The 6,847-nt window shown below is 53.8% G+C and overlaps 1 protein-coding gene across 4 annotated transcripts in view; it reads right to left on the reverse strand.

The window, feature by feature from the left end:
• USP42 (ubiquitin specific peptidase 42) overlaps window positions 1-2,156 on the reverse strand; it is a 39,679-nt gene extending 37,523 nt beyond the window's left edge. The window contains exons 1-2 of one of the 4 annotated variants that reach the window (XM_044747311.2): window positions 2,003-2,151; window positions 598-663 (exon numbers count right to left, since the gene is read on the reverse strand). The gene's annotated coding sequence lies outside the window, so the exon portion shown is untranslated. Of the gene's footprint in view, window positions 1-597; window positions 664-2,002 lie in introns of all 4 variants that reach the window. The other 3 variants (XM_070484177.1, XM_044747313.2, XM_044747316.2) reach the window with 3 other exon arrangements.
• Window positions 2,157-6,847: the final 4,691 nt, after the last annotated feature.

Genomic DNA, 6,847 nt, shown 5'->3' on the forward strand with positions numbered 1-6,847 from the left:
TCAGTCAATAAATAACCATATAGCATTATGACTTTGGGAAAACCATGCATTCGTCTTCATTTGTATATTCAGCCAATGAAATCTTACTGTAAAACCATCAGGTGTCAGACTAAATTCCATCTACTACAGAGACGAAACCTTTCTAGAAAACAAACAGTGCTGTGTAGGACCTAGGATTCATACCGTTACACACTTTTTACTCTCAGTAAAGCTTCTGAACATCACTGTTATAAATCTCAGGACTTTTAAGCAACTATTTCAACAAACAGTTAAAAGTTCCTCTCAACATCTTCTGATGAGAGATATACAAAAAGTTACAAAAGCATGTTTGAAAAAAACCCAGTACATCGTCAAGGCTGGACGTGTGTGCAGGAATGAGACAAATTGACTTCACAAGTGTTTCCTTTGATTTAAGTACAACCTTTTATTCAAAAATCTTATAAGCCTCAGCCCCTTATATGTTATATTTCTCCCTTGGTATTTCTACCAGATGCTAGAATGCAATCTTCTTTTTCATGTTTTAAAAAGTATCTCTCTCTTTAAACATTGTGGCACGCCACACACACACCACATACATTAAGGTAATAGTATTAATACCTGTAAAAAGAAACTGTTACACTCTGCTTCTTCATAAACAACGTAACTCACATTCTTGTAGCATCTCTATTTTAAGAGAAAAACACACAAGCTTTAAAAAGACACAACCTTGATTTCAATCCTTTCTAAGTAAACAAAACGGACTAGCCTTAAGCCTTTACAAATCAGACATTGCAGACTTAATTCAATGACATAAAAAAGAAAGTGAAACCTAAATAAAAACAATTAGGTGAAACCGATTATTCATACCTCTGCGCCCTCTGAATGAGTAACACAGTCAAAGGAGTAGAATTATGTTTAAAACATACAAGTCGAAATTTTTTTGAGACGCTACAAAGATGCACGCGTGAGAACCCGCAGTACCGCTGTTAACTTGAAAGAGAGGCGTTAACGAAAACAGTTTTCCAACCAGTTTTACTGTTATTTGAGTGTATTTACTTTAAATGACCAACATGTTTTCCCATAAACAAGTAAGCCCTAAGGCCTCCCTGAATATAAAAGAGCTATTCAACAAAAGTAATCTCAACTGCATTCAGCACGGCGAGGTTAAAGTCCCAGATTGTAAAACTTCCGTCCCGTCAAATTTTCATTTCAAACGTCTGAAATCGATCTCCCTCTCCGCCCCCCCAACCCCTCCAGGTAAGTTGGCTCTTCGTGCCCCGAGGATAAAGACCGCGATCGGGGCGCACACGCTGTCGGGGACGCGCCGCGGGGGCCGGCCGGCCGGCCCCTCTCCTCCCCCCGCTGAGGGTGCCCGCTCCGCCCGGCGGCCGGCGCGGGGAACTCGGACGCTCGGCGGAGGAGCCAGGTGGACGGCCCCGCGCGGGCGGACCGGCGTGCCGGGCGGGGAGGGGCGCCCGGGTGGGAAAGTTTGTCTCTCCGGGGGGTGGAGCGGGGGCGGGAGGCGAGCCCCGGGCTGCGAGGGGAGCTCGGGGGCGGGAGGTGGCAGCCACGCGGGGGGCGGCCCGGGGACGCCGGGCTCGGCGGCCGGCGGCCGGCACACGCCCACCCCGGGCGGACCCGTGCCGTCCAGGCCGCCCCGAGAGCCGCCCGCCGGGCCGGGCCCACGGGCCGAGGGGGCGGGCGGGGGCCGGGTGGGGGTGCAGGGCAGTGTCCATGGCAACCAGGGGGGTCCGGCCTCCCCGCGCAGCCCGGCTCTCGGGGCGCCCGGCCGCCGCCCCCTCCCCAGCGGCCTGGCCCGGCCGGCGGCGGCGGCGCTGCCACCGGCGCGGCGGGGTCCCGGGCGGCCCGCGGCTGCGGAGGGGGCGGCGGGCGAGGGGCCGCGCCAGCCCCCGGCGGGCCGCGCCGGCAGCCGGGCGGCCGGGCCAGCTGCGGCCCAGGCGAGCGGGGCGCTCCGCGGGCCCCACGCCGGCCGGCGGCGGGCGGGAAGGAGGCGGGAGCTTACCTGACCCGGCTCGGCGCTCGCTCCATCCCCCTCGGCCGCCGCCGCCGCCGCCGCCGCCGCACACAGCCCAGCCGCCCGGCGGGGGACAATGACGTGCCTCCATCCGGGCACCGCCGCCGCCGCCTCCGGGTCAGCGCCGCGCCCGCCGCGCCCCGCCGGGCCGCCAGGGGGCGCGCCAGGGCCGCGCCCGCACGCGCCGCCGCCCAGGGGCCGTCGCACAAGAGGCGCGGCGCGCAGCTAACGGGCCGGGCGAGCGCGGGAGGGGCCGTCGCCAAAGCGCCGCGGGCGCAGGCTGGCGCGCGCGTCACTGGCGCGCCGCGGGAGGAGCGCGCTGATTGGCGGAGCCGGCGCCGCGCGGCGTGGGCCGGGGTGGTGCTGCCCGGAGCGGTCGGCGGGAGCGGCCCGCGCGGCGCGGCGCGGCTGCAGCCAGCAGGGCGGCTGGAGGCCCGAGGTAACCCTGCGGCCCACGCGGCAGGCACCAGACGCGGGGCGCCTGGGACCCCCCAAATGGACGCGGCTCCGGGAAGACCTCCTTCGCGCGCTTCGCAACTACAACTGCGGCGCTCGTCCCTCGGCCTAGCGAGCCAGGAGCGCCAGCTGTGTATTCCGGGAAGCGGAGAATTTTCAACCTGGCTCCAGAAAAGGCAGACCCCCGCCCATCCCGCCCCGATTGCATCTCAGATCCGAGCATTCCCGTCTTTTGGAGGCAGCTAGACTACATCTTGCTCCCGAGGGCCAGGTCCATGCTCCCAGACGCCTACTGGATGTCTCCACCGCAAGATCGCACAGAGAACTAACTGATTCATCGTTGCATCCCCCCTCCACCACGACCCTGCTCCTCCCCGTTGGGTTCCCTGCTTTGATTAAGGACAAGGCGGTCTCCTGTCCTAACCTGAGTCCTCCCTCTGTCTCTCCCTCCTCAGGTGGTCTAACCCCTTACACTGAGTCACGCCCACCCGACCTTCCCCGGGGCTGTGATCCTGACCCTCCCCAGGCAACCTTTCTTCTCTCACCGCGCCCATGCCCAGTCTTCTTTCTGGGTTCTTCTAGTCTCTCCACTCCCTTCCAAGTTCATGCTGTGGCCAGGATGATCTTTCAAAAACACGGGTCACATGTTGCTCCCCTCCTCAGAGCCTTCAGCTACTTTCTTGGCCCACAGAATAGTCTAAACTCCGCCTGATACTGAAGTCTCCAGTTTCCCTTCCTCTTTTGTGTCCCAGCCATACTAGACTGTTTCCTACAAACACCCACTCCTACATCTGCTTATAGAAGTCCCACCTGCCTCTTCCTTGAAGCCGTTCTTGAATCCCCCATCAGAATCTTACCCCCCCCCCCCCAGCAAACTGCACATATCTTTTATGGTAGCACTTATTTTGCTATTATTAAGGAAAGCAACCACTGAAGTCATTGCGATATCAGTTGTGTGTTTGGGGCAGAACGTTGAAGTACCTTGAGGAAACAAAAAAGAGGGGAATCTCACACCTCCAAAATCCAGCGCCCACTTTGGGGATTAACACCACAGCTTAGTTCCCGAGGAAGAATGGTGATGGAATTTCACCTTCACAGCCTTTCAACACTACTAAGAGATTTGCAAGAACAGAACGGCCATAGGGATGAGACTCAGCAATTTGCTTGCCTTTTCCAAGTCACTTTCAGACGATAAGATTCAGAATGAGAAGGAATTAAAGAGCCAAACCTTAATATTCACCTGAGTCTTGTGGTACATATTTCAAAATTCTTCCCTTGGATGTCACATTAGAAGTCTGGCTTCTAATTTCATTTAACATTTTGCATTCGATTGACAAACTGCCCCTGCAGTAAGCATCTTAATACAGTACCTGAGAACCTTGGACAGGAATGGAGACTTTTTTTTTTTTTTTTTAAACATCCCTTAGTGTTCTCTACCCACAACAGGTTTTTGGAGGTGGGGGACTCATTGCACAGCCCCCTGCACCTTCCTCCCTGCCTTGAAAGCAAACACAGAGAGCCTTTTCCTCTAAAGAGTTTCAGCCACTTACTACAGCAAACTGACAACATAAGTGGAGAAGTTGCAAAGGATATGGGAAGTCCCTGCCTTCAAACAGCTGGATCTTTGGCTGAGACAGGAAGCAAAGTTGCCCCAGAAACTCATTTTCCTCCAGACCAGAGCTTAAGCTAAGTGAATGCTCCTTGGAGATTTCACGTTGCCTCTGTTCTTACAAGCTGTGTGACCTACGGAGATGACTTAGCCAGTTGCCTTTACCAAAACCGTCTTTATGCTAGAGGCAAACTGACACGAAGCGCCTCACATCCCCATCCCGGTGATAACATGATCAAAGACCAAAAGATATGAAAGAGGAATAAATCAGATTTTCCGAGGACCTCCAGACACTTAGGGAGCCTGCGGTGGCGCTGTTAATGCCCTAACCAGATCCCCTTTACTGCCTGGCGCACCCATGCATTCCCCTCCCAGCTGCTAGGAGTGTTAGCTGCTAATAGCCCACAGCTGACTTCTTGTCAGCAGTCTTCTGACAACTGTTCTCGGCTGAAGGGGAGCTGCCTCATGGGATGGTAACCACCCCTAACTCCCCCTGACAGCCTATATCAATGGCTCACGGACGCAGGGGTTCAGAATGGCCTGGCCTCAAGTTGTGACCAGTCTTATGGTGCAGTTCATGCTCCAGAGCTCCAGTGGGATCCCAAGAAGCTCGTCTCCCACTGAGACTGCATCCTTGCTTAACCCTTTCCCTACCGTCTCCCTCCCTTCATTCCCTTTCTTCCCAGAGCATTCCCTCAACATATCACATGCACCTGAATTCTGTCTTAAGCCTGGCTAGCCTGGCTTAAGACAGGCAGTACCAGGATTGGTCCTGAGAAGCAGAGCCTAAGGATAGGATTTGAGGTGCTAGGTGGGACACTGATAGCTGTGCAGCTGTGTAAGCCTCCCACCTGGTGAGAACTGGGATGGGAAATGGGTAGAAGGGGATGCGTTGGCTTATTCAATCTCTGGTGTTTGAGGACGTGGGGAAAATAGTAGTTAAGAGAATTGTGAAATTGGGTGGCCACTGATGCTTTCACAAGGGAAAATGACTGGCTCCGGGCAATCAGTCATCAATATAAAGCAAAGCACACAAGCCAGAGGGCCTCCTTAGCAGGCCGTTGTAACCATCCTCTGCAGTCAGAGGGTGGACAGTCCTGAGGACCAGGCTCAGATGCATTTAAAAGGAGCAGAACTTGAGAAATGATTGACTCCTCAGCCATGCTCAGTTTCCAACACTCAAGTCAGGGCTCTGATAATAAGGAAGAGGTGGGATGAGAATCTAACCAGAGCAGAACTTCAGACTCCGCTGAAGTCTTTGGCCTGCAGAAGTGGCCCACTCCCACTCCCTAGCCTGAAGACTATACAAGCAGCATGAAATGAGACAGGTACCCTTCAAGACAATGCATCCTTCGGGAGCTGCCCCCACAGCCCCCTGGCCGCTAAACCAATCACTAGAGTTCGGTCTCAGTTTGACTTGACTGGGGAAGTGTTAAGCCTGCTTAGGGAGGAGAGGGGACTATATGTTGAGGGAGCTGCAGGACTCAGTTAATATATACCACAAGGAACTGGAAATAAGCCTGAAATCGATCCCAAGGGGACTAGATCGAGGGGGAGGTGGGAAACGGGAGAGTTTGTAGATATGGGGCTCTCTCCCGTAGTAGAGATCTAACACTTTGTCAAGGGCCCTGAGTGGGCTGGCCCTGATACCCTGTATGGATGGTACTTTGCAAAAGAAATGAGCCCCATTAAGTGAAGTCGAGATGCCATGATTTCCATGGTAGACCGTGGAGGAAGGGGTTCACAGGCTCAAGGAAGTGAGTATGCTAGAATGGATACTGCCAGCTGACTATATTCCACGAGAGGGCCTGGAAGACTCTCTGTTTATCAAGGCCATGGGAAGTGGGGGCACCACCATCTTTGTTGAGAAACTCAGTGACAACCCATGGTGGCTGTCATCTGTAGGTCAGGGCTGACAATAGGGGATGCTGTTACAGAACTGGGCTCTCTAGTAGCAAGGGGAAGTGATAGGATCCTGGAGTGACAGAGGCAGGATGGTAGCACTTATGCATCAGAAGCAAGGGGGGCATGATTGCTGTAGTGGGCAGCAAGGTCAGAATGGCAGATAGGGGCACCTGACTTGCAGGGATCCATGGAGATGCTCATAGAACATTGGGAAAGATAGATGGGTAGTCAGCAAAGGCATGCTGTATAAAGGATATATATGTATACATGTAACATCTGGAACCAGCTCTGGTGGCCTAATGGTTAAGATTTGGCTCTCTCACTACCACAGCCCGGGTTTGTTTCCCAGTCAGGGAACCACACGACCCGTCTGTCAGTTGTCATGCTGTCGCTGTGATGCTGAAAGCTATGCCACTGGTGTTTCAAATACCAGCAGGGTCACCCATGGTGGACAGGTTTCAGCGGATCTTCCAGACTAAGACAGACTAGGAAGAAGAAGGACCTGGCCACCCACTTCCAAAAAAATTGGCCATGAAAACCCTATGAAGAGCAGCAGAGCATCGTTTGATACAGTGCTGGAAGGTGAGAGAATAATGCAAAAAGACCTGTACACAGGGTCGCTAGGAGTTGGAATGGACTCAACAGCAGTAACAACAATGAATAAAATCTGGATGTGCAGAAGACTGTCAGGCATCCCAGTGAAAAGCCACAACCACCTGCCCAGTTTCCCCACCTGAGCCAGTTCTCAGTTCCAAAACACTCATTCGGTAAAAGAGAAGCCAGATCCATGGCAAAGGTACACAGTAGTGATTTTTCAAATGCTTCCCCAAAGAGGCCTCTGGCCATTTGATTTACTTGGGTAA

The sequence above is a fragment of the Equus asinus genome, chromosome 14 (genome assembly GCF_041296235.1).
Source record: "Equus asinus isolate D_3611 breed Donkey chromosome 14, EquAss-T2T_v2, whole genome shotgun sequence".
Classification (NCBI taxonomy): domain Eukaryota; kingdom Metazoa; phylum Chordata; class Mammalia; order Perissodactyla; family Equidae; genus Equus; species Equus asinus.